We start from the raw sequence: 26,972 nt of genomic DNA, 5'->3' as shown, positions 1-26,972 counted from the left end.
CTTGGCCTTATTCTGATCAATCTATATTCCCTTCTTGTGTACTATATACCCCAAGAAGTTTCCAGTTGATACACCAAAAGCACATTTGAGGGGATTAAGCTTCAACTTGAACTTTCTCATTCTTTCAAAGGCTGCTTTCAAGTGAACTAGATGTTCCTCCATAGACTGGGACTTTATAACATTATCATCAATGTAACACTCCAGGTATCCTCCAATGAGATAATGAAAAATAGTGTTCATTGCCCTCTGATGTGTTGCCCCAGCATTCTTTAAACCAAATGGTATTTTAACCCATTCAAAGGTGCCAATATTCCCAGGACACCTAAATGCTATCTTGTGGACATCCTCCTCTGCAATGCAGATCTGGTTGTAACCAGAATGCCCATTCATCATAGACAAAATCATGTACCCTGCTAAACTGTCCACCAATAGATTAACTATAGGCATGGGGTATTCATCTTTTGGAGTTGCCAAATTCAAATTTCTGAAGTCGATGCATACCCTCATTTTGCCATTCTTTTTAACCACAGGCACAATATTAGACAACCATTCAACATACCTGGCTGTTCTAATGAAGCCTGCCTTAAGGAGCTTAAGAATCTCCTTTTTCACCTTTTGAACCACTTCAGGGTTCAACTGTCTTAATTTCTGCTTGTGTGGCTTGAAATTGGGTTTCATAGGGAGCCTATGTTCCACTAATGACTTGTCCAGTCCAGATAGTTCATTATAAGACCACGCAAAACAATCCTCATATTGCTTTAGGACTACCAATAACTGGTTCCTGCTAGTAGGACTCAGCCAAGCACTGATATAGGTGGGCTGCTGCACAGTACCTTCCCCTAGGTTAACTTCTTCCAAAGGGTCCTGCACTTTAGTACTTACTGATGCTTCTCCTTTGAATTATTCTACCTTTGAAGCAACCTTTTCATTTTGTTCTGCTTCCACCTTTCCTGGTTCAACATCCTTGCTTTTTTCCTCATAGACAAAATCTGTCCACAAGGCATCTTCTTCCTATATCTCCTAGACTTTATTTTCAATGTCCAATACACAGTATTTACCAAGAGCCAAAGGTCTGGCCACTTCGTGCATCTGACTATAGCCATCCACTATGGCTTCTTTCTCATTTCCTTGTACTTTCTAGACTATTGCCTTTATGTCCAATGCTAAAAATTTGATTAAAGCCAATGGTCTGGCTTCTTGGTCTTGTTCTTTTTGCCTACAACCAGGCTTCATTATTATCTTTGATAGTGAAATCCTCATCAGCACTCTTCTATACTAGATGTTTCAGGTGTGCTACTTCTTTATCAGCCGCCACTTCGGCTGTCATATCAGTCTTTTTCAGCACATTAAGGGATACCACTCCATCAGTGTATACCTTAGCCTCTGCAAAGCCTGCACAGACGAAAAAAGGCTGTAGATCTATATTAATCTCTTCTGTCTCCTCATTACACAGTGCTATCATCATTTTCTGATGTAGAGAAGAAGGCACACACTTGTTTGTGTGAATCCAATCCCTGCTAAGCAAGGCATTATACTTGGCATTGCTGTTTATAACAAAGAATGCCATCATGTAATCTATGGTTCCCATACTCAAGTTGATGGGCAGAATGCCCTGAGCCATCTGTTTATCCCCAGCAAAACCAGCAATGGTTGTGCTACTTGGAATCAACCTAGGATTTTTTTTTTCCCAACTTCTTTAAAGAAGACCTCGATAGCAGGTTCACTGCTGCCCCATTGTCCACCAGCACCCTATTCATTTGTATCCCATCGAAATAAGCCTTGATATACAAGGGCTTAATATGCTGGGTCATTGATATTATGGGGTACTCAAAGGGGTAAGAGAGGTTGATGCTCACCTCCTCACTTTCTTCATCAGTTTCCATTGGCGTAGCCACTTCTGACTCATCCTGAACCATACTAGCCTATGAATCTCCACTAGAAACTGGAATGGGGTCATTTTTCTGACCTTCTTGGTTTCCCTCCTCAGCTTGGAAATCCTGTGGCAGCGCACATATCATATTTACTGGCACTGTAGGGAATGAGCCAAACTATACCACTGGCTGCGACTGTTCTCCTTCTATACGGTTCTGCTCTGAAGCTTGAGAGGCATCCTCCATTCTACACTCTGGTACCTCAGTGTTAATAGGTTCCTTCGATGTAGTTTGTTTGTGGCCTGCTCTTGTTGGCTTTACAACCAAAAAGTTTTGTTCAGCCATGAAGGCTTCAAACATTTCATCTTCAGCCAATTCTGACCCATGGCCTAGTTCAACGTTTCCCTCTAGCTCATCATCACTTCCCATCAAGGCCTTTTCAAGGCCTGCTAAACTGGATTTTTCTTTGGCTTTTAGTTCAACATGAACCTTGGCCAACTGCTCTCTATTGACACTTTCTTTGTTTGTAGGACCAAGTGCTTTGTTTGTAGGACCAAGTGTTGATCCTTTCCCTACTTCTATCTAGCTTGTTGGCTGGGCCAAAGAGGTACTTGCCCCACTCTCTTTCAAGTCCTTCTGGTATTAAGTGTACCTTCGCTGAATTTTCCTCCTTTAGAACCTAGAGATCACAAGGATCATGTCTGGTTTCTTAGTCTTTGGGTTTTTCAGTAGAACCTAGTTGTTTAGAGCCACCAAAGAAGGCTTGATCATCCTCCCCTTATCCCCAAACGTCTTGTTTTATGCAGGTACTATCTTAGGTTTGCTCTGTATGACAAACCAATTTGGAACCCCAGGAACCCACGAACCCACTACTCTAACTACTGGGTCTACCACACCTGTCCTTGGAACAGGCTTCGAAGCAGTTCTTGGAGGCCAATCTCTAGGCCTGGTTCCCTGTCTTGAGCCAAACTCAGGCCTCCCTTCCGGTAGATTTCCCACCCTGTAATAATCAGGTGACCTGGTTTCATGCAAGGGTCTCTTCCCCTTTGATTGCATCCTAGTGTCTAATGAACTAACCAAAGATGAACGCTATCTGGGGCTAGTTGGATATGGCCTTCTGTCATAGGTGCTAGTTGGTTTTCAGTCTTTCTTCACATCTTTATAATACTGCTTCCCATCAATTGGAAGCCCTTTCAACCATTTGTAACTCATCCTGCATCTGGGGCACATCCTCTGCACCACAGTTGCTTCGAGAGATTCATCATCTAGTATCTCTTCACTAAGGCCATCTCTCTGGCCTACGAAATTTTATCCACTGGCTGGTGAACTTCTGGTGTTCTTTTTGAAAGCAACCTGGCTAGCCACATGTATCTGTACATTAACCTCCTCCAATTCTTTCAAAGATAGATTTTGAAAATTTGGCATGCCAACATTAGCTGCAGCCTCCCTAATTTCTAGAAATGGGTTGTTGTCAATTCCCATGGCTTTCTCAGTTTTGGTTGAAAACTTTAGCCTCCCCTTCCAAATCTATTCTTGGATCCTGTCTCAAAAAACAATATAGTTTTTAGTTGAATGAGACCAAGAATTGTGTCATTTATAGTACATTTTTCAATTAAGTTCTTCAGGAATAGGGATCTTAGCCCCTTTTGGTAACTTTAGGAAGTGTGCTACAAGCAAATGATCAAAAATGTTATCTGCTTTTGTTATGTCAAAAGAATACTTCCTATGAAGGTCTTTCTTTTTAAATTGTTGGTCTATTGTGCTGTCTTTATGAATTAATGCCTCGCAGGTCATAGGCTCTTTTTCTATGATCTCTACTGCATCAATCTCATAGTTAGGGTCCTTATAGTAGGTTTTATAGGATACATTATCTCATTCTTGTTCCTCTTCTAGCAAGGTTTCATATCTGGAGACTTTATAAGTTAACTCCACTAAGTCTCGAAATTCAGTTGCATCAAACTTCTTTCGAAGCCTAAATTCCAACCCATTTCGAGCCAATCTCACAAATTTAGACTCAGGTAACATGACCCTATATTTATTTCGTGCCCTTTTAAATTTGGCAATAAATTGAGCAGCCTTCTCATCAGGCATTTAGCTCAATCTTGCTAAGTCTTCCATAGAAACCTCTGGCTCTGTTTGGAAAAATTGGGCATGAAATGCTTCCTCCATCTGTTGCTAGGTTTGGATGGAGTCCGATGTAAGGTGTATGTACCATACGAAGGCTACCCCAGTTAGAGAGTTTGGAAAAAGTCTCAATTTTATATAATTATTATTAGCGAACTCACCACACTGGCCTGTAAACCTAGCAATGTGTTCTATAGTTGTCTGATTTCCATTTCCATAAAAGAGGGTGAAGTTTGGTATTCTAAACTCCCTTGGATATTCGTGTACCCTGTCTACCCATTTTGGGTAAGGTTTCCTGTACACCAGAGTTTGGACCCCCACGCCATAAGTCCACACATTTCTTTAACGACGTCAGCAATCTAGTCCTTGGGAACCATATTTTCTTCTGGCTGAACCACTACTGGAGGAACAAACACAGGGTTCGGAGGAACTCCATGTGCTTGTGGGCCTCTTGGTCCATATATAGGTACATTTAGGGCTGGCTGTCCTTGTTGTACTGGCTGCTGTTGAAGGTATGGCTGGCCTCTTGGGGCCTGCCATGTGATGGTCCTACGAAAGGCACTACAGGAGGAGAAACAGGTGTTTCTTCTCTTCCAACTGCCGGAAATCCTTCAAACCCCCCAGGTGCAAACTCAAACACAGGGTTAGTGAAACCCTTTGTGCTAGGCATGTTTTCAAACATAGGATTTGGAAATGCCCTCATGCCATTACCTTGTGTTGGCCCAGATCCACCAAATTGTGTGGTTTCGCTGGTAACGAATGGTACATTCTAATTTGCCATCGGTCTCGAAGGAGTTTCATACCATGACTGGGGCACAGATGTTGGCCTTTCATGGTTTTGACTACTAGTCTGACCATTAATTTGTCCATTATTTTGCATAGGCTATTTATCTTGAGCCAATCTTTGCTGAGGACCATTTACATTTTCTTCAGCTTGTCTTACAACAATTGGTTGATGAGAGTTCATTCGATCCAAAAAGGATGTTGCCATCTTTCCATTGTATACATTAGTTGTTGTCCCATAGCATCTACTAAACCTCCCCACAGATTCGTTGGCTGGGCAGAAAGGACATTTGAGGGTCCAGTTTCTAGGCCCTGTCTAGTATGTTAGACACGTGTTGCATATTCCGAAGTGCTGGTCTGTTTGACCATTTGTGGAGGATCTGATGGAATGGGTATGTCCATAGGATGTGACATTACAGTATCCTTTGGGTTAGGTTCTTCTACCTCTCCTTCCACACCCTCTTCCAGGCGTTTATTTTCTTTTCTTGCTTTACGTCTAGCCATTTTTAATAGTCCCACCGGGCATGCCCAAAATATATGTTGGCTTTTTTTTTGCTTTTGAAGGTTATTTATATAATTTAGGCATGCCAGCAAGGATCAATTAGTCCTTACAGAAGTTTAATTGCCAACCAATTTATCAGACGATTGTGTTGAAGTTCTTTCAGCCTCAATGAAGAGGACTTTTACTAGTGGCTTGTTTAGAGAAATTTATAAACGTTAACACATACGAAATAGTCCAAAACTGAATTTCATTAAGTAAATAAGAACTTACAAATGAAATGACCCAGCCTTGAAAAGGTTTACAGCAGCGACTACTTGAAACTACTCCTAGGAACTGAAGTGCAGTACAGGAATTGAAGTGCTGGAAATGTAAAGAACTGGAAATATAAAAACTGGAAAGAAATACGAAGTAAATAAACTGGTTTTTTGGATCTGAGTCTGGGTGCTCATTCTGGGGCCTCCTTTGCTATTTATACTTCCTAATGGTAACCGTCGAAATGGGCCTTCAACCGTCGAAATGTGCTCCCACGATTGCTAATCATGCTCTCTTATAATTAATCCCACTGCGCCATTCTTGAAGTTACGCTTCCCTCTTGGATTTGAATTTAAATTGTAAGTAACCGTTAAGATATGTCATCTCGCGCCTCTCAACTGTTCCAATGCTACGCAGATCCACTACTACCAATATGAGATGCCACGTGTCTGTCTTTGATTGGAGACTTACACTAAATCCCCACATTGCCCTTTTCATGCTACGTATCGAACTTGGATTGGCTTTTACAAATTATGCAGCCAACAGTAGTCATATACAAAATGTATTCTTTTTTTTCCTTAACATGTTCTTTAGCTAAGGATTTATTGTATTATTCACAATAAGTAGTTATTTGATACTTTGGGAGCACTATGTGGTATTGTTTATGTAGTAATCTAAACCAATAGTGTAGTGGGAAATCGTATGGATTGAATATAATTAACTCATTATTTTCAGGTAGTTGACAAATTACGTAGTGTGATTTGTGATTTCTCATGCTTTGAGCATCACATAGGCAACATCATATGGTACTCCAAGACTATTTAATAATTTCCATTCAAAACACATCATTTATAAAAAATATCATCTCTTTAATATTTTCTATCAAAAAAAATTAAATAGATTTTATAATAATTTGTGCTATAAGTGATGTGTTTTTATTTTCTAAAATTAGGAATTTCGATCTATAATTTTTTGTGCTAAAATTACAAACTTACATCACCATCCCGCACTGAGCTATTACACACTATTATGGAATTTTGATTTGTTCCTATTAATAAGGATTTTAAATTTCTTATATTTAAATTTAACTTATAAAATTATTATTATGTTAATGTTGATCATGATTTTTTTAAAATAAAGAATTATAATTAATAAGTGCCCCCTCTAACTTAATTTCTTGACTCCACCACTAATTATGTGTACTATATGCAACAAATTTATAGAAAGCAAAAAATAAAAATAAATTGAAGATTGTCACTATTTTACCAATATATATATATATATATATGTATATATTAAAATATATATGAGACTCGGGGCACTAACTTTTGAGTTCACCTTAGACCTCCAAAAGCTAGAGCTGACTCTACAAGCCACGGACTAGAGTTGCCCAAAACATAAGCAATATATATATATATATATATATATATATATATAATATAGAGAACTCTCCCAACAACATTCCACCTTTCAAAACACTCTTCTTTTACATCTTCCTTTATAAAACCATAGGAATATATATAGGTGTTTTGGAGTCAAACCACATAAGTACACAATTATAAATAGTAATAATACTAATAAATATTAAAACGACTTTTGGAATTAAACACAATAAGTATTAGTTTTAATTTTGTAATAATATTGAATATAATAAATGAATTAAATATAATATTATTTTTAGTAAAATATCCCAATAGTTTGAGTGTGTTTGTGGATAACTTACCATACATGATGGATCCCAAAGGACTTTTTGAGGTATTTACCAAATTTGGAGAAGTGAAGGATGTGTTTATTCCAAACAAGAGAAGGAAAATAACAAACACAAGATTTGGGTTTGTCGAATTTGACTATCCAGTTACAGCAAAGGTAGCAATACAAAAAGCTAATGGTTATGGATCGATGACAAAGCTTTAGAAGTCAAAGATGCAGAGTATGGGTTGGACAGAGTAGAGAAAAAGAACCCATTATAGGACCAGCTAGAAGCAATTTACCTGGTGCAGATGGATGGAAAGGCAAAAGCTCAAGTGGAAAGCAGAGAACTTATGCTGATATGGTGAAACGCATAGCATCAAAGCTAATGAGATAGGCAATGGGTGGCTCTATGAAAGTGTGATTATTAGACCTTTTTTGTTTTTTTTTTCTTAGATGGGAAGTGTGATTATTAGACTTAAACCAAAGTTTTCAAACTTTAGTTTAAAGGAGGATGACGCAGCAAAATACATGGAGATTAGATACTAGTAGATGAGAATTCTTGAATCCATAAGAACACCCTTGAATCCACAAGGAAGATAGAAGAAAAACTCTTTAAAATATTATTGATTGAATCTATTACATGTGCTTGTCGGCTTATTTATAATAAACTAAACCTAATACTTGTAGGAAAAGTAATTCTAAAATAAGCTAGGAAACTTAAATCAACGCAAATTAGGAAACCTAAAAGAATAGGAAATTAAAATTCTAAACTATTTAAAATCCTAGTCAAAATTTAATTCCAAAATAATAAAATTAAAAAATATAAAAATTATATAATTTTGTTCTACATCAGACTCCTCTTCTTTAAAAAAACTCATCTTCGAGTTCCACTAAAGATCTGTCATCTTCCATGCCAAATAAAGAGATATTTTGAATACTTTAGTTGCTTACCCCTCTTCCACAAGTTATATGTAGAAAAGCTTTCTTTCTAAAAGTTCTTCTCTATATGCTTCAATTGGCTGACAAGATTAATTAGACAAGCATTGAAAATCAAATTAAATTGCTCTACACCAAGAAAATCAACGAAGTGTATTTTATGTTGATGTTGGATACTGTCGAGACTTTGCTTTGTCTTGGATTCAGTTGGACATTCAATTATTATCTTTCGAACATCAATTGCATCCTCAATCAACTTCTTTGGTGCATATGTCAACTTTATTACCCCATCTTTTTTTCTTCTTTTCATTAAGTTCAACTGTATCTCCTTCTTTTGCAATCTCATAACAATCACAATAATCAAGAGATAATAGTTCTATCATTAGAAGCACTTGGCTAACTTCAACATTTTTCTCTTGCTTCACCTCTTCATCGTCTTCTTCAAACTTCTTGATCAAAGTAATTTTAGTGACCTCTCTTTCATCAATTCCAATGTTCTCACCGTTGTTGAAATCAACTTGATTTTCTACTTCAATTGAATGTCTGTATGGGCCTTCAAAATTTTCAAACATTGAGACACTGAAAATCTTTTCTTCTTCAATGTGTGGTTGAGCGTGACAAATTTGTGAACCTACAAGACTTGATTGACCCAAACTTGGCAGAACCATAGTCATGTTCCTTGAATAATCTGTATCCACAATTGCATAATAATTATTGAATTGCTAAGACTATTGTGAATCAAAATTACTTTGGAACAATTGTTCCGACTCAAGCTTTCTTTGATATTGTTGATACAACATTTGCCCATGATTTGATTGAAGGAATCTAGAACTTATCAACTTCCTCATCTTATGCCACGTCCTAATAGGTTGTTTGTATTATAGCCTTCGATCATACTACAATTGTTTCCACCATGTAGAAACGGAACCTTGTAACTTACGTGCGGCATATTTGGCTTGCTTTTCTTCAGAGATTTCCATACACAAGGAATTTGTCAACTTTACGAAACCAATAAATAAAATCTTTGGCATGACAAAAAGCATCAAAATAAGGAATTTCTGGTTGTACTTGACAATATGAAAAGTCATGATTGATGCAATTATTCCTATTGAACACATCACTAAATCTTCGTTGTCGCCTTACCAACTGATACTCACCATAATCTTTGAATAACTCATCTTCAAATTCGTCCTCACTATTGTATTGATAACGAGAAGATCGTCTCAAGTCATTGTGGTTAATAGGCAAAGCTTGGGTAAATCCCATAGCGCGGTTCCTATTAACGTTGGGACTAACAGGTTGGCCTTAGGCAAGTCCCTTGACTCAAATCCTATTAGATCTTTCTCTACAATCATCGTCAATAGAGCTTGTGCTTTCTCCTTTGATGAATGATATCGTGCCAGGTTAAACCTTGCTCTGATACCAATTGATGCAACAAAATACACAAAGACTAGATATCGTTCTAGTAGACGAGAATTCTTGAATCAACAAGAACACCCTTGAATCAAAAAGGAAGATAGAAGAAAAACTCTTTAAAATATTATTGAATCTATTACATATGCTTGCAGGCTTGTTTATAATTCTACAATAAACTATGAAACTTAAATCAACACAAATTAGGAAACCTAAAAGAATAGGAAATTAAAATTCTAAACTATTTAAAATCCTAGTCAAAATCTAATTCCAAAATAATAAAATTAAGAAATATAAAAATTATATAATTTTGTTCTACATCAGAGGAGATGGAAGCAAGAGATATGAGGAATGTTTTGATCAAGAAAAGGAGTGGAAGGGATGTAGTGTTGACCTTCATAACTAAAGAGGAAATGATACCTAAATCCAACTAAATCGAGCATTTAATACCAAACTCAAAAATAACACAATTTTTTTAGTGAAGGGTTCAAAGTAATTGATTTTATTTTATCAAACTTTTCTCCAATCTCATTCATCACTATGAAATTGAACTTTCTTATATCTTAATATTCTCTCTGAATGCCTTTAGATTTTGTATTATTTCAAGTTTTACTTTAATTGTTTGTTGACTTTACTTAAAAATTGAAATCCCTAAAATTGACGTAATTTGCTTGTTGAATTATGGAATGGATTATTTATTTAATCATACTTCCTAAAAATATAGAAGAATTAACTGAATCTCAATCAGTCACTTTACTTCAAAATTGAATCTAAATTAATTGCAATTAAAAATGTAAAAACAATAATATTTAAGAGTCATTTTTCAGAAAATCCTATTTCTAATTGTTATGTTCTATTTAATGCATCTTCTTTTTAAATATTTCATTAGGTTCTGTTTAGAGTAATATGACCAAATCACCCATACAACTTTTTGTGTATGTTTCCATTTTAAAACTAACATACAATAAAAAAAATAACAACAATCTCTCCTTCCATGAAGAAAATCTCTCCCTTATTTCATGGAGAAAATCTCTCCTCATTCTAGAGAGAATCTCCTCATTTTAGGGAGAAAATTTTTCCCTTATTCCATAGAGAAAATCCCTTCCTCATTCTAGGGAGAAAATCTCTCCTTTATTCTATAGAAAAAAATCTCCCACATTTTCAAAAACCTAAATTGTCTACCTTTTGAAAATCTCTCACTAAATAATGATGTGAACTTTCATATTACAAATGCATGCTAATAAATAACATCCCCTTATGGAACCATACATTGTGAACATTCACATTGTTTGTGCTAGTATGATTATTTTTTAATGTGAATATTAACATTAATTGTGATTTGTGAGTAATGCATTGTTGATATTGTCATGTTGTTTTGGTATTATTGGAGCAATGTGAACATTCACATTGTTGTTAGTTGTTTGTTATTGTGTACACATAGCCATTGATTTAGTATGCATTGTGATAAATGCAATGTTGATGTGAACATTCATATCTCTATGTTGTACTGTTAAGATGCACAATATGTTGTGATCAAAATAATACATTGTTGTTTAAGCTTGTGTGACTATTTCTAAATGTGAATATTAACGTTGATTAATGATGTGATAGTCACAACACCAATGTGAATATTCATACCATATAATAATCATGTGAAAATCATGCAAAACTCATACAATAATCAGTAATATATAAGCATTCACGTTATGCAATAATCATGCAATCATCAGTCCACATTGCACATCATGCAACCATCACATGCTTCTAATGTTGAAGTTCACATCACAAATGCAAAAATATTAAAATTTGATAATTCACAACAACAATGACTTCAGTGGATGTAAATGTTCACATTCACTAAAACCCAACCAATAAGCATACATACACACACATACATGAATGAATACATAATACCATGTCAATCCATCTAGAAACAAAAAGTTGAATCAAATTTTAATCAATTGTTGGAAAATTTTGAACATACATCCTTACCAAACATGAATCCCTACCAAAAGCATACCTACATGTAGTTGCAAACAAAAACGGTGCTAACCTTGTCCTTATGATATTTGAATAAAAGAAAGTAGAGTTTTGAACTGCAACAATAGAATCACACAGAGTTTCAAACTGCAATAATGGAAGAACATAGAGTTTCCAACCACAATAATAGGAGAAATACAAAGCTTTAATCTGCAACAATAGAAGAATAATGACGAGCTCTCATGGCGTTCATTTATGGGTTTGCTCTGTTTTGTTTCTTTCTTTGATAATCATTACCCAATTCATCTCTCTGGTTTTTTTTTTTTTTTTTTTTTTGTGATTTCCCCCAATTCTCAAATTGGCAAGTTAGAGAGAGAGAGAGAGGGAGAGAGAGAGAGGGAGAGGGAGAGAGAGAGAGAGAGCAAGCATGAGAGAGTGTGTGAGAGGAAGCTTCTTCATGTTACAAGATCTTCATGCTTTAGTGGATGATGCCAATTAGATTCATATTTTCTTTTTTAACCATGTTTTTTTTTTTGTCAATAGTATAATTTAATAATATATATTTAGTTTTTAAAGAAATGTATCCCACTAATTTCTCCAGAATTAGTGATCACCAAAACTGTCAAAACAGAAAAAAGAAACACGAAGATTGCAATTGTATGGTATACTTACTATAAAAAATAGAACAAAGGGTATATTAGTTCCAAAAATATTATAAATAAGGAAAAAATGACCTCCTAAGATACAAGTCTAAATATATGAAACTAAGTGGAACACAAGAAAACTTTATGGATATTGGACTATAAGTCCTGTAAATGGGATTTATAAATAAATATCTTAATATTTAATGTTTTGTTTGTTTTGGCAGAAAACTTTTTCTATAGAAAACTTTTTTATAAAATGTTTTCCATATAAAATGTTTTCCTATGTTTGATTGCATTCTCAAAACTAATGCATTAACATTTACATTAGTGGTGGCAGCGGGGTAGAGGAGGAGGTGGTGGTGGAAGTGGAGGTAGAGGTGTTCGGGTGGTGGCGATGGCGGTGATAGTGGTAGTGGTGGTAATAGTGGTAAGGTGGAGGTGGTAATGCTGGTGGTGGTGGTGTGGTGGCGGCAATGACGGTGATGGTGGTGGTGGCAATGTGGCGGCATTGGTAAAAGTTTAGTTCAGAAAATGTTTTCCACTCAAATAGGCTTGTTTTCCTTTAACAATGAAAAATGTGTTTCGTTAACTTTTGTTTTCCGTCGTACCAAACACCAAAAAAATGCAAATAATATTTTTTGGAAAATATTTTCCGTCGAAACAAACGGAGCATAAGTGATACATTGATATAATTCATTCAATTTTTCTTTGATGTTATAACTCTAGATTTTTTATAATATCTTTTTTTCTTAGGTAAATAGTTAAAATATATAAAACTATAGTACTATATTTTATTTTTCAAAAATTTTAATGTTAAAGCATATCTAGTATATATTATTTTCCATATTTGTTAGCTTTCTATAAATCTATAGGTTTTCTTGTTCTCATAATTTATTGATTAACACTCTATATAAGTCATCTTTTGTAATAGTTAAAGACAATATTATTCAACATTATTCCATACACATAAATTCTTTTTTATCTCCCTTTATACATCTAGTGGTTGGGCACTGCGTTGCACGTGACACGTGATTTTTCATCAACTGTTAGTACTGTAATTATGTGTGTCTCTTAAATTGGTATGTGAGCCTAATGTGGAAAGAAGGTTAAAAGTTGACTTCACTACAACAAAATTAACTATTTACGGTTTCATGTTTATAGCGTACATCAAATGCTTGTTGTAGTTATTGTATTCTATGACATTTTTTTTTGCAAGCCGTTAATACTTTATCAATAACGGCATACATGCCATATAAGTTGTTGATTCAAATATTTATGACATGCAAAAAAATGCCGTAGAAAAAATATACTTTTAGGGGTTTGCAAAAATCGCTATGCAATATTTATATTTAAAACGACATGCATTTCACACCGTAATACATCATAATTTTATATGACATTCATGAGCAAGGATCCTCTAGAGTTTTTTTTTCCTAAAGTTTCCTAGAGTGGTGCATTGTGTGGTTAAGATTTAATGACAAGTCACATCAATTTTTCAGCATTAAATCTCAACCAGACAATACACCACTTTAAGAAACTTTAGGAAAAAAAACACTCTAGAGGATCCTTGGTGGACATTCATTTGCATGTCGTGAGAACTTTAACTAGAAAAATTAAATCTAACACTGAATCAAATAACATTTATCACCAAATAGTAACCCACTAAATACAATAATCCACTTTTGTAGAATACAAGCATCCTCAAAATATTGAAAGTCACCGTTTTTGGTTTTCTTTTCATTTTCTATTTACTATTTTAAAAAAAGGGAAAATTTTTGCTAAAAATAACCTGCTAAAAAAAAAAAAAATTCTTTTTTTGCAAAAAAAATAAAATAAAAAATTGTAAACAATAAAATGAATGCCATAAAAAAAAATGTATATTTTTTTTGCTGGCAAAAATAGTAATTAACAGGCCTAAATATTCAATTCATATTCTGCAAGATATGATTTAACAATTCAAACATTATTTATTTAATTAAAAAATCACTAAAAAATAAATAAAATTAACAAAAAAATATTACAAAAATCAATCCCAAATACCCACTTAATCATCATCAAATTATTGGGTTAAATTTGAGCAGGTAAGCCAGAACCAAGGCAATGAGAGAAATTGTCTCCGTATTATATATACCCACCCTATTTAGGCACAGTGACAGTTAGTTAGGCCTCCTCTCTCACACACAACAAACACAACAAATCAACAATTTAGATAGTGCTCCATCTCCGTCTCCACCTCCACCTCCACCTCCACCTCCATCTCCATGGACTATTTAGACAGTGCTCCATCTCCGTTTCCGTCTCCGTCTTTGTCTCCGTCGCCGATTGGGTCTCTCCGATCCTTGCTCTCTCTATCTCTGTCCGTATTTCTCTCTCTCTCCCGATATGTCTCCCCCGTCGAAGACATTTGCGAAGTCTCGACCTTCATAGTCTCAAGGTAATTTCTATATCTATTTTCTCTTCTTCATCGGTTGAAATTTTGGAAATCGAAACCCTACTTTCGAGTTTTTCTATGACTAGAGCTTAAATCCTGTATACTTGACGTAAGAGTTGTTTTTCTGTGTTCTTGCTCATCATGAATTTTGTTTTTCTCTGATTTGATCCCGATTTATGGTGATTTTCGCGAATTTTCTCGTTATCTCTGATCAGAACAATCCTAAGATTTGCAAGGTCACAATCTTATCCACAAAGCAATGCAGGTTCTCATCAAACTTGAAATTAATTGTTATTACTTTTTAATTTCAATTGTAAATTAAGTTCTTCTCGTTTGATGTTGCTAATGCTAAGTTTGTGTTTTTGTATTTTCCAGATTCCTATTTTGCCGAGTCCTGTTTGGAGATTTGATTTTCAGTTCTAGCGGCATTGGTGCTGATAGTGTTGATCAAGAGAGCACTAGGTATGGTAAGCTTTTTGCCAATTCCCTCTGTAAGTGATAATTGTTGTTCTATTTGCTCCTTTTGTATTATTGTGTGATTGTTTGTGACACATTTTGTTTTACAATTGAAGTTCTAATAAATAAACTACATTTCCCATAACTATATATATCAGAAAATGTGGTTCTAAGTCTTAGAGCAGCTCCAAAGATACTCTTTATTTTGCGTTAAGTGTCATTCTCTTATATCTTTGAAATTGATCACACTAGACACCATCACCTTTTATCAACAAGTTATATAATCATAAATATATTATATATTATAAAAAATACTATGAAATTGACTACATAAGATCATGCTCCCTTTATCTAGACTCTGAAATTGCAACTTTCCTTAGGCAACTTGAAAGGTTTAATCAATGGTTAGATGACATGGTTGCAGATTGAATTGGGACCAATGAGAGAATAGAGGCCTTATGAAAGAAGTTATATGGATTTCTATTGGAGCATGTTTAGTCCGTTTTTGTTGCTAGTAATTATGGCTTGTACAATTTATGGTGCATCAAAACCAAGTTTACATTCTCCTTGCCTATACTTATATTATTAAGAAACAAAATTGGCCCTTTTTTTTATATATAATTTTATATAGCATCCCTTCTACACTAAAATTATTAGACATAAGTGATTCATGGGATTAACAAGTTCTAGAGAAGTAATTGTGTGTTAGTCTTTTTAAGTCCTCTATGTTCTCTGTTATGTTGTTGTTGAATGAAGATGTGAACAGGTAGTCATCATAATGTGAATTGTTCAAAACAAAGTAAATAGGTTGAAACTAATAAAATTAAATGTTTAGCTTATAGGTCAAAATTTATGGATACCTAAACACTTTTTTTATTTTTATTTTTTTAAGTGAGAGAGAAGAAAAAAAATGGTGACCTTGTAATTCTGGGATTAACATTGTAACCGGCCAGTAATTCTGGGATTACTAAAGGCCTCTGAATAGATTAGTAAGATTAAGGGGCTAGCAGAAGGAATTATTTAAATACAATGTTCATAGAGCTGTGTAGACGTACATGTGACAGAAAATTTCAAACTTATATTTAAATATATGACGCCAACTTATATACAGATAAGCCCAAATGGGTCTTAGCCCAATACACAGATAGTACAGAAACTTGTTCAGACAAAACAAAAGAAAACAAAAGTCTTAAACATGGTTCACCAAACTTGACCACTTCTTAATTCGGGAGCCTCCTCAGGAGGCACGGTGGTTGGCTGACCAAAAATAGAACTCTAGGTAGCAGCTTAGGCCTAATCCTGCGTCTAATCACCTATACACATAAATAATACGGTGAGCTGGAGCCCAGTGAATAACAACAGGGTAAAGGGTTTATGAATGATGCCCATCGCAAATTTAGAAATCAGAGTTCATATTAGAAACAGATTCAGATTCACATACTTATACAGAATTCATAAGCAGTTATATGTGGTATATCCATTAGCTAACAGATCAGGTTGGTCATAAGACCCGCATGCATAGTCAGTACTGACGACCATAAGGTCAACATCTTTGTGCACATATAGCCATGATATTGTATTCCCCAAGCGAGGGCCACGTGAACATAGGCCTCGGTATTGTTACCCATGGGTTAAGAAGCACGAACACTTCTAAGAAGGTGACGTATCCGTGTCGTGTCCGTGTCGGACACCGACACTCTTCGGACACTTCCCGACACGTGTCCGACACTCCTCAAAACGTGTCCTGTTTTTTAATTTTTCTTAAAGATCCGGACACTCTTTGGACACTTGGAGGACACATGTGTTCATCGCTTAAACACACATGTCCATCAATTAGACATAGGTGAAACTAATTATAAGTTTGAACAAAACAATTTAAGATACAAAATAAAACAAAAACCATAGGAATTTGTAGGAATTAGTGTCATATTGCATTTTTCATTATCTTTGAATGATATATCCATATATATAACATATAATAAATATATATAGAATTATATATTTTATGCGTGTCCCCCACGTGTCGTGTCCTGCATTTTTTGAAAATTAGCGTGTCGGCGTGTCCGTGTCATGTCCGTGTCCATGCTTCTTAGCCCTCGGGTAAGGGCCACATGAACATAGGTCACAATATTGTTTTCCCAGGGCGAGGGCCACGTGAACATAGGCCATGGTATTGTTTCCTTCGGGCGAGGGCCACGTGAACTAAGGATGCCACAAATATATTTCAGAAAAATGGACATTTATTCATGATTCATAAAATAGCATTTCAGAAAACAAATCATATCATTTCAGTCAGAAAATACGTATAATCAAGTATAGCTTTACAGAGTTGTTACTCACAAATAGCTCCAGTAGTAGTATGATAGATCACTTGAACGGAATAGATTGATCAGGTGGGCGATAACACGTGACCTACATAAACATGTGACAGATACACATTGGACACACGTCTCAAAGGTGTTTAACTTATCATTCTTCTTCCTAAGTGTGTGTTTCTAACTCTTATCCTCATTATTGTAGCTTAAAAATGGTAGGAATGCCTTAGATGCAATGAGGATGCAAAAATGCACTTTAAAACACTTAGCCAAATTTCTGAAGACAGGGCAATTCGCTCAAGCAAAGCTTTGGTCGCTTAAGCGGTCTGCAAAGTTTGTAAAAGTATTGGGAGCTCTCATTTTACACTTGAGCCAAGGATGAAAATAAAGGGTGGTTACTTGAGCGGTCTTTCGGTCACTCGAGCCAACCATCAAACTCTGCAAAACTTTTGAGAGCTCGCAATTTACACTCGAGCGACGGTTTCGTTGCTTGAGCGGTGTGACCAAATTCTGGAATTTCCAGATTGCTGTTCCAAGTTCAAAACATGAGTTTGAAACTTCAAACCTACTCTTTTTGGCCAAAAACCTTAGAAAACATTGAAAACTTGTATATCATGAATTGAAGATCATTTCACAAAATCAAAGCCTAAAAGCAAGTCAATTCTTCAAAACCAAAGCAAAACTATGCTCTTCTTTACATGGTACACACATGCATGAAATCATCTGAGTTCTTTACTTTGAAAACATGATCAATTAAGACAATGTGACATAGAACATGATGAATTTCCAAAACCAAGTTGAAATAAGGACATTCAAGAGAGAATCTTAGAAATAATCTTCAAAACATGGTGAATTATACATGCATGCATGAATCATGCTCAATTCCACTTTCTAATATGCAATTCTAGCTTCTTATCCTCAATTTCATGCAATTTAGACTTTGACTTAGATAATCTCAAGTCTTACATAATTTATGATCAAGAATTTGGTTTAATTCTTACCTTAAGCTTGAGTTTACAAGTGTAGAAGCTTGATTCTCTCAAGTCTTCGTCAATTCCTTCAAATTCTCTCCAATTCTCCTATGTCTTCTTTGATCTCGACCCTCTTCTATGTTCCTCTCTCTCTCTCTCTCTCTCTCTCTCTCTCTCTCTCTCACGTTTTGAGCTCAAAATGGTGAAGAAGAATGTGTTCTAGAAGTTGTATTAGCCTTATATAGGTCCAATTAGCTTAGGCTAATTAAGTGTTTAGCTATAAGTAATCTTGTTTGATCAAATTTAATTTATTCTAATTATTTGGTTCCAAATCGAATTCTAATTAAATTTACCATAAATTTCTAAAAATTCTAAATTACACGCTGGCTTAACCAATTTCGTGTCCGGTGGCTGATAAGGCCTTCAATTCACAGATTCAAATGGAATTTCAGACAGATATTCTTTAAATAGACAAATATAAACACAAATAACACATAGAATGCTCAATTAATTCATAATTTCATCTTAATTACTTGTTAAGCATTCTTAGGCAAGAATTATAGGCTAATCACAAGTCGGGGTTGTTACACTATATCATGGTGAGCATGGTGATACACTAGGTGAAGCATCCAAATTGACTCTTGGCACACCACCTAAGCCGCCCCCTGGCACACCTTGTCATAAGCTAAGTCTTGGTGCACTCTTTCATCTGTTTCCATCACCGCTCAGCACTACGTCATAAGTTATGTGTGTGTCATGTCTGTTGGTTCAACATTTGTTCTTGTTCAAGCACCTTTTAAGGCCCATCACATCAATCACTCCCAAGGTCCCTTTCGTGGTGAACACGCCGCTCCTCTCACAGTGAACACACTGTTCAATGTCGCCTCCCAAGGCCCCGTTTGTGGTGAACACACTGCCCCTCTCACGGTGAACATGCCTTTCAACATCACCTCCTAAGACTCTTCTCACGGTGAAAATGCCATTCAACATCGCCTCCTAAGGCTCCTTTTACGGTGAACACACCGCTCAATCACCCCTAGCAGACCTTTATCGTTTTCCCTAATAACAGAGTCTTTTCAATTGCCCCTAGCATGTCTTTATCATTTGCCCTAGTAGCGGACTCTTCTCAATCACCCTTAGCAAGCTCTTTCATTTGTCGTACACAACAAACTCTCATTTATTTTTTGTTCTGTTCTTCCAAACTCTTAAGTTAGTTTACCTACCTGAGTTTGAGGGGGCTATTAAAGCATATCTAGTATATATTATTTTTCGTATTTGTTAGGTTTCCATATTTCTATAAATTTTCTTATTTTGTTGAACACTCTATATAAGTCTTATATATAGACCACCTCTTGTAACGGTTAAAGACAATATTATTTAACATTATTCAATACGTAGAGATTATCTTTTCTCTTTCTCTTTATATAATTATCTTAATATTTAAAATAATTTTTTTATTTACTTTTATATTTTTGAGTGATATATACAAATACACTACCCATATGAATTTGCTTTGGGCCTGATGTTCAGGGCCGGCCCTGGAAGTGATGCTACGATGGTGTAGTTGCAAGAACAATTGTTGGGGTATTGAGGAGAAAAGGGAATAAGCATGGTGGTGACAGTAGACTCGAGCAAAGCATTTATAGGCTCGAATTGCGACGTGGCATGGTGGTGATGTGGACTAAATTGGTTAAATTAGTCAATAAAAATAAAATAAATTGATTTAGTTAATAAAATAAAATATCACATTAAAATCATAACTATTTCATTTTTTTCTTACAATTATCAAACTAATTACAAAAAAAGTTAAAAATTATTCTAAACATAACCTTTTTAGCCAGACTAAAATAATTAAAAAGTCAAGCTAAATTAGCACATCCCAAAGGAGGCTCACTAGGTGGTAACCTATGAAGCATGGACACTCTAAAATTAGTGCCGTGGCAGTGTTCGACACGGGCACACGTACGGGACACGCCAGATGGCGTGTCCCTTTAATTTAATGAATTTTTTGTAGGGGACATGGCGGGGACACGCGTGTCCATATGGGGACATGGCGGCGACATGGTAGGGCTTTTTTTTTTTTTAAAAAAAAAAAAAATCTTTTGCCTCTTATTTAGTACTTATGTGAAAAATATTGTTGGATGTTGAATGTTGAATGTTTTCCCCTTCTCGTCTTAGTTCTTGTTATCGTTTATTATGACTTTTTTGTGAATGGATGATCTATTAATTTATTTAAATGTAATGGTTATGTTTATTCAATTAATGTTTCTATGTTAGTGGTTGTTAATTTTAATTTAGGATGAATGTAATATGAATCTACATAACACATAAAAATATATAAAACAAATAAAATAAAATTCGTAGTGTCTCCCGCCGTGTTCGTGCCCCGTGTTTGTGTCCGTGTCCGTGTCTGTGTCCGTATCTGTGTCCGTGTCCGTGCTTCATAGGTGGTAACAAAGAAGTAGCACTGAACAAGAGGTTGGATTCACAAGAGAATAGTTCAGTGGTGGAATCAAAAAATTAAATTAAAGGTACTTATTAATTATAACTTCAAAAAAAAAAAAAAATTCCCTAACCAAGAATAATAAGGTAACAATAATTTTTGAATTAATATTAAGCACAAAACTTAAATAAATTATTACAAAACTATTTCATATAAAATTTTACGATTAACCTCAAGAAAGATAAAAAAAATAGTGGTACTTGTAACTAGTATATCATAGACAGTGGTGAAGGTATAGAGGATCCAGAGGGGTCACGTGCCCTCCCACCCCCCGGATTTTGGAATATTATTTTTTTTTTTATAAAAAAAATATTTTAAATAAAAAAATTATAAAAATATTATTTAGAATGAAATGTCAATTACATTTTTTAAATTATGAGAACAATAATGGTTATTTTGATTGAAAATAAGGAGACTACGATAAGGCATACTATTATCTATGAAAATTTCAGTATAATGGCGATGCCTATCATTATTGACATTCAAACATAATTAATCTCAATGAAGATATGAAATTTATTGGATTGTTAGTTACATTTAACATGTGAGGTTCATCCTTCAAGTATTTCTTTACTATTGGTTGGTGATCTCACATGTCAATGATGGCGCAGTATTACTATTATATTGAATTTTTACTCAAATTTTGTATAAAAAATTACTTTATAATTATATAATTTATTTTAAAACTTATATCTATGACTTTTTTTTTTTTTTTTTTTATATATTGTCTGTGATACATTAGTTATAAATAACTTCAGTGTGTTTGGTTTCAATTTTCTGAATTTAGTTTTCTGAAAATTTAGTTTTTTATTTTTCATATATATATTTTTTTGTTTTTAGTGAATATTTTTTAAATTTTAAGCAATTTTTTTTACTTTTTTAGATGCACTTTATTTAGATGTATCTAAATAGAGAAATATTTGTCAAAAAATATTTTTAAAAATTAATAAATACACAAAAATACGAAAAATGTACTGAATTTTAATTTTTTTTTTTTGTATTTAGTGTATTTTTTAAATATTTTTTTCACAAATATTATACTTTTTAAGTGTATGTATGTTAGGTGTGTCTAAAAAATCAAAAAAATTTCTTAAAATATTAAAAAAAAATCATTGAAAACATTAAAATGTGGAAAATAAAAAAGTAGATTTTTTTGAAAATTGTTTTTATTTTTTATTTTTTACCTTTCTTGAAGTCAATCGTAAAAATTTATGTGAAATATTTTTATAAAAATTTTCAATGTTATAATTGATAAGTGCCACTCTGATTTAATTTTTTTGACTCCGTCATTGATCATGGACAATGCAAAATAATCATATAGTATATAAGTCTTAAATAAATTATATAATAAAACAACCATTATAATTTTCCTAATTTTAAAAATCCATATTTTAAAGTTGAAGTGCTCACATCTTGCTTCTACAAGCTTCCCCTTCTTGGTGTAGCTCGATTTTACAATCTTGGAGCACTGCTTTGTAGAAGAATTGATTTGGCAACATTTAAATTTTGCACCCCCTGTTAGAAAAGATTGTGGAAGAAACACTCTAGAATTTATTGAATATTGCAATGTTTACAAATGGCTGCAGACACCCGTAAAATAAACACTCAAAAAGAGTTTAAATAGACTCTTCTGTTAGCTACACAATGCACCACTTCCTTATTTTTTGCTACCAGATTACATTGACAGATAATAAAACACCTAAAAACTCTCAACCACTGGGCAACTAATCCTCAAGACTCTCAACCATTAAGTCCACTATCACATATTTGTAGAACAACAATCAACAGGTGTCCCACTATCAGATCTGCTACACCTGTCCCTTTAGCCCACGTTTGAATTATATTCTAACATTTCCCCCCATAATTCAAGGAGGGCTTGCACTGCCATCATGGACCGAAATTTCTTGAATTTGTCTTTTGCCAAAACCTTTGTGAGAATACCAGCTGGTTGTTCCTCTGTGTTGCAATGCTACAGCTCTATTTCACCTTTAGAAACCAACTCTCGAATGAAATGGTATCGAATCTCAATGTGTTTTGATCTTCCTTGCTGGACTGGATTCTTGGTCAATGCAATTGTGGATTTGTTGTCACAAAATATCACAGTAGGACCATCTTGCTTTTCCTTTAGATCTTCCAAAATTCTCCTTAACCAACTTGCATGACATGCTGTGGTTGTGGCTGTTATGTACTCTGCTTCTGTGCTTGACAAAGCTATACTCTGCTGCTTCTTCGATGCCCATGAAATGATTCCTGAACCAAGGCCGAATATATAACCTGTTGTACTCCTCCTATCATCTGCACAACCAGCACAATCACCATCAGTAAAAGCAACAAGATTATTGGGTTTGCCTTTCATATACCTGATGCCATAATTTGAACTGCCTCGAACATATCTCAAGATTCTCTTAGCTTCCCCCATATGATGTTTGGTTGGACTATGCATAAACCTGGATATAAGACTTACAGAAAAGGCTATATCGGGTATTGTATGAGTGAGATACATGAGTCCTCCCACTATACTTCTGAAATATTTCTCATCGACCTTTTCAACCCCATCATTCAAAGAAAGCTTTTCATTTGCATTTAATGGTGTCTTGGCAGGCTTGCAATTCATCATTCCAAATTTTTTTAACAAATCATCTGCATACTTCATTTGATAAATAAAAATACCGTCTGAATCTTGCACAACTTCAATACCCAAAAAAATAATGCAAAACACCCAAGTCAGACATTTCAAAAGTTTGCATCATCGACTCTTTAAATGCTTCTATCATTTGAGAAGAACTTCCAGTATATATCATATCATCTACATACAAACACACAACCAAGAATTCACTGTTATGACTTTTAACATACAAGATTGGTTCACTAGCACTCTTTTGAAATTGGTTATCAGCAAAATAAGTGTCAATCTTGCTATACCAGACTCTTGGTGCTTGTTTGAGCCCATAAAGTGCTTTGTGCAATTTGTAAACTTTGCGCTCTAACTCTTTCACTATGTAACCTTGGGGATGCTCAACATAAACATCTTCCAAAAGCTCACCATTAAGAAATGCAGATTTTATGTCTAATTGATGAACTATCCAACCATTATGGGTGGCCAAAGCCAAGAGAGTTCTAACTGTATCAAAACGAGCAATTGGAGCACAAGTTTCTGTGAAGTCAATACCCGGAGTTTGAGCATACCCCTTAGCTACCAATCGAGCTTTATACCCTTTCAATGTGCCATCTGCATTGAGCTTGGACTTGTAAATCCATTTGACACCGATTGCTTCCTTCCCAATTGGTAAATCCACCAAGGTCCATGTCTTGTTCTTCTCAATGGCGTCAATTTCTTCTTTCATTGCTTCATAACATTCCTTTTTGTTCTCTGCATCTTCAAAACAAGTAGGTTCCAAAGCAAGGCAAGCATATTCACATGCAGCATAAATATCAGATAGACTTCTTACCCTTCTTTGTGTGGAATCTGGAGATGAAACAGGGGACACTTGTTGGCTGGAGGATTCAAGATCAACATTTTTTTCTTCCATCAAAGTGGGCTTTGATTCACTAGAGCCCCAATTCCAAATATCACTTTCATTAAACACCACATCACAACTAATAATTAATTTCCCAGATTTAGGATCATACAACCTATAACCTTTAGTTTCTTCATTATAGCCAACAAAAATGCACTTGGTGCTCTTATCTTCTAATTTCCTCCTTAACTCATAAGGTACAAATGCATATGCAATGGAACCAAATACCTTTAAGTGACTTACATTAGGCTTTCTTCCATACCAGGATTCATAAGGAGTCTTCCCTATGACTGCTTGAGTTGGAAACCGATTGAGTAGATAAATAGCACATGCCACAGCTTCTGCCCAAAACTTCTTGGGAAGATCTTTGTCTTTCAACATGCTTTTCGCTGCCTCTACTATAGTTCTATTCTTGCGCTCCACGACACCATTCTGTTGAGGAGTATAGCTTGCTGTGAATTGTCTTTGGATGCCATGATTGCTGCAAAACATTCTGAATTCTGTGGATGTAAACTCACCACCATGGTCAGTACGCAATGTTACAATAGAGCAGACACTCTGTTTTTTCACTGCAACTTTAAATTGCTTGAAACTCTCAAAAACTTCAGATTTCTCTTTCAGAAAATATACCCAAGTCATTCTTGAAAAATCATCAACAAAGATCAAGAAATACTTACTTTTGTTCAAAGAGAGTGTTTGCATTGGACCACATACATTGGCATGCACCAGCATTAGATGCTTTGTAGCTCTCCAAGATTTACCCACTGGAAACTTTTCACGATGTTGCTTTCCAAAAATACATGGTTCACATATTTCCCTATCATCTTTAATCATTGGAAAACCAGAAACCTTATTCTTTTTGTGCAATAAATTCAGCCCACAAAAGTTAAGATGACCACATCTTCTATGCCAAAGCATGGAATCACTACTGATGCACTAAAAGCATTGACAGAAACCTTTGAAAACATAAGAGGAAACATCTTTCTGTCATTTGACTGAGTAAATTAAGTTCATACTCCTCTTATCATATATCGTGCATTCATCATTGTCAAAGGTAACACTATAACCTTTTCTCATCGATTGGCCTAAGCTCAACAGATTTTGAGCTAACCCAGGAACATACATAACATCATGAATGAGCTTTCTTCCAGAGTTTAAAATCACAGCAATAGTACCCAAACCGCATACCTGAACATGGTTGTTGTCTCCCATCTTTACTTGTGTCTTCACTGATTCATCAATTTCCACAAAGAAATTTCTATTACCTCATGTGATTATTACAACCACTATCAAGATACCAAATATCTTCAGACATATCAATATGAGCAGCCAAACAAGTAAGAAATAAATTCTCTTCAGATGCATCTTTTACTTCATTAAAATTGGCTTGCTCCTTGGCCTTGTGAAAATATTTTTTCTTAACATGGCCAAACTCCTTACGATCATAACATTGTGGAGCATTTTTGTTTTGGCTAGATTTGGTTTTAAACCAACAATCCTTATCTTCATGATTTGTCTTTCCATAATGTGAACATGGAGTAAGAGTAGCATTGTTACCTCTATTAAAGTTTCTCTGTTGGCCATTGAATCTGCCTCTTCCTCTTCCATGCAATGAATTTCCATGTCCCCTTCCATTGTTTCCTCGTCCCAAGCCATCTGACATTTTCTTCAAATCAAGCCTTGATTGGAAGGCATGTTGAACAAAAGTTTCTGTTGTTCTGTTCAGCCACTGCTCATGTGCTTGTCGAGAACCCATCAATTCGTGGAGACAATAATCAGACAAGTCCTTTGACTCTTCTATCGCTGCAACAACATGATCAAATTTGGGAGGAAGGCTTCGCAAAACCTTCTCAACAATTTTCTGATCTGTCAATTCCTCTCCAAGTGATCTAATTTGATTCAAGTAACTTTTGAGAAAAATTCCTGAGTTGCATCGGAGGACTTCATTGATAAATTTTTGAATTCCCGACGTAGAGTTTGCAGCTTCACTGTAACAACTTCACTCGAGCCTTGATACTGTTCTTGAAGCAAATCCCATGCTTCCTTTGATGTGGAGACAGCCATAACCCTTGGAAATATGGCTTCATCCAAAGCTTGCTGAATTAGAAATAAAGCTTTGGCATCCTTCCGCTGTTTTTCTTTCAGCTCATTGCATTGAGCTGCTGTCAGCCTTGTAGCTTGCTCGGGATCTGCAAGATCTACAAAGCCATTCTCCACCAAGTCCCACAAATCATAGGACTTGAATAATGTCATTCGTCTTGATGCCCCAAAATTGATAATTAAGACCAGTAAAGATGGGAACATTTTAAGGGGAGCTTCCTACAATGTTGTTTCCAGCCATAACTTGAAGTGACCAGAACACTGATATGCTAACAAAGCACTCTAATCTGGCTTTGATACCAAATGTTAGAAAAGATTGTGGAAGAAACACTCTAGAATTTATTGAAATTGCAGTGTTTACAAATGGCTGCAGACACCCCTAAAATAAACACTCAAAAAGAGTTTAAATACTCTCCTGTTAGCTACACAATGCACCACTTCCTTATTTTTTGCTACCTGATTACATTGACAGATAATAAAA

General features: G+C 35.0%; 1 long non-coding RNA gene and 1 pseudogene across 1 annotated transcript; one reads left to right on the top strand and one right to left on the bottom strand.

Moving 5' to 3' along the window:
* The first annotated feature begins 14,387 nt into the window (after nucleotides 1-14,387).
* Nucleotides 14,388-17,740, top strand: LOC145801765 (uncharacterized). Its single transcript, XR_014343416.1, has 3 exons — nucleotides 14,388-14,631; nucleotides 14,844-14,893; nucleotides 15,004-17,740. It is a non-coding gene; the product is annotated as an uncharacterized LOC145801765 (long non-coding RNA).
* A 5,102-nt stretch (nucleotides 17,741-22,842) lies between these two features.
* Nucleotides 22,843-23,526, bottom strand: LOC145800802 (secreted RxLR effector protein 161 pseudogene; annotated as a pseudogene).
* Nucleotides 23,527-26,972: the final 3,446 nt, after the last annotated feature.

Source organism: Camellia sinensis, chromosome 10 (assembly GCF_055761805.1).
Source record: "Camellia sinensis isolate YWXY chromosome 10, ASM5576180v1, whole genome shotgun sequence".
Classification (NCBI taxonomy): Eukaryota; Viridiplantae; Streptophyta; class Magnoliopsida; order Ericales; family Theaceae; genus Camellia; species Camellia sinensis.
Note: the sequence above shows the minus strand (reverse complement) of the source record. Positions and strands in the feature narration are given on the sequence as shown.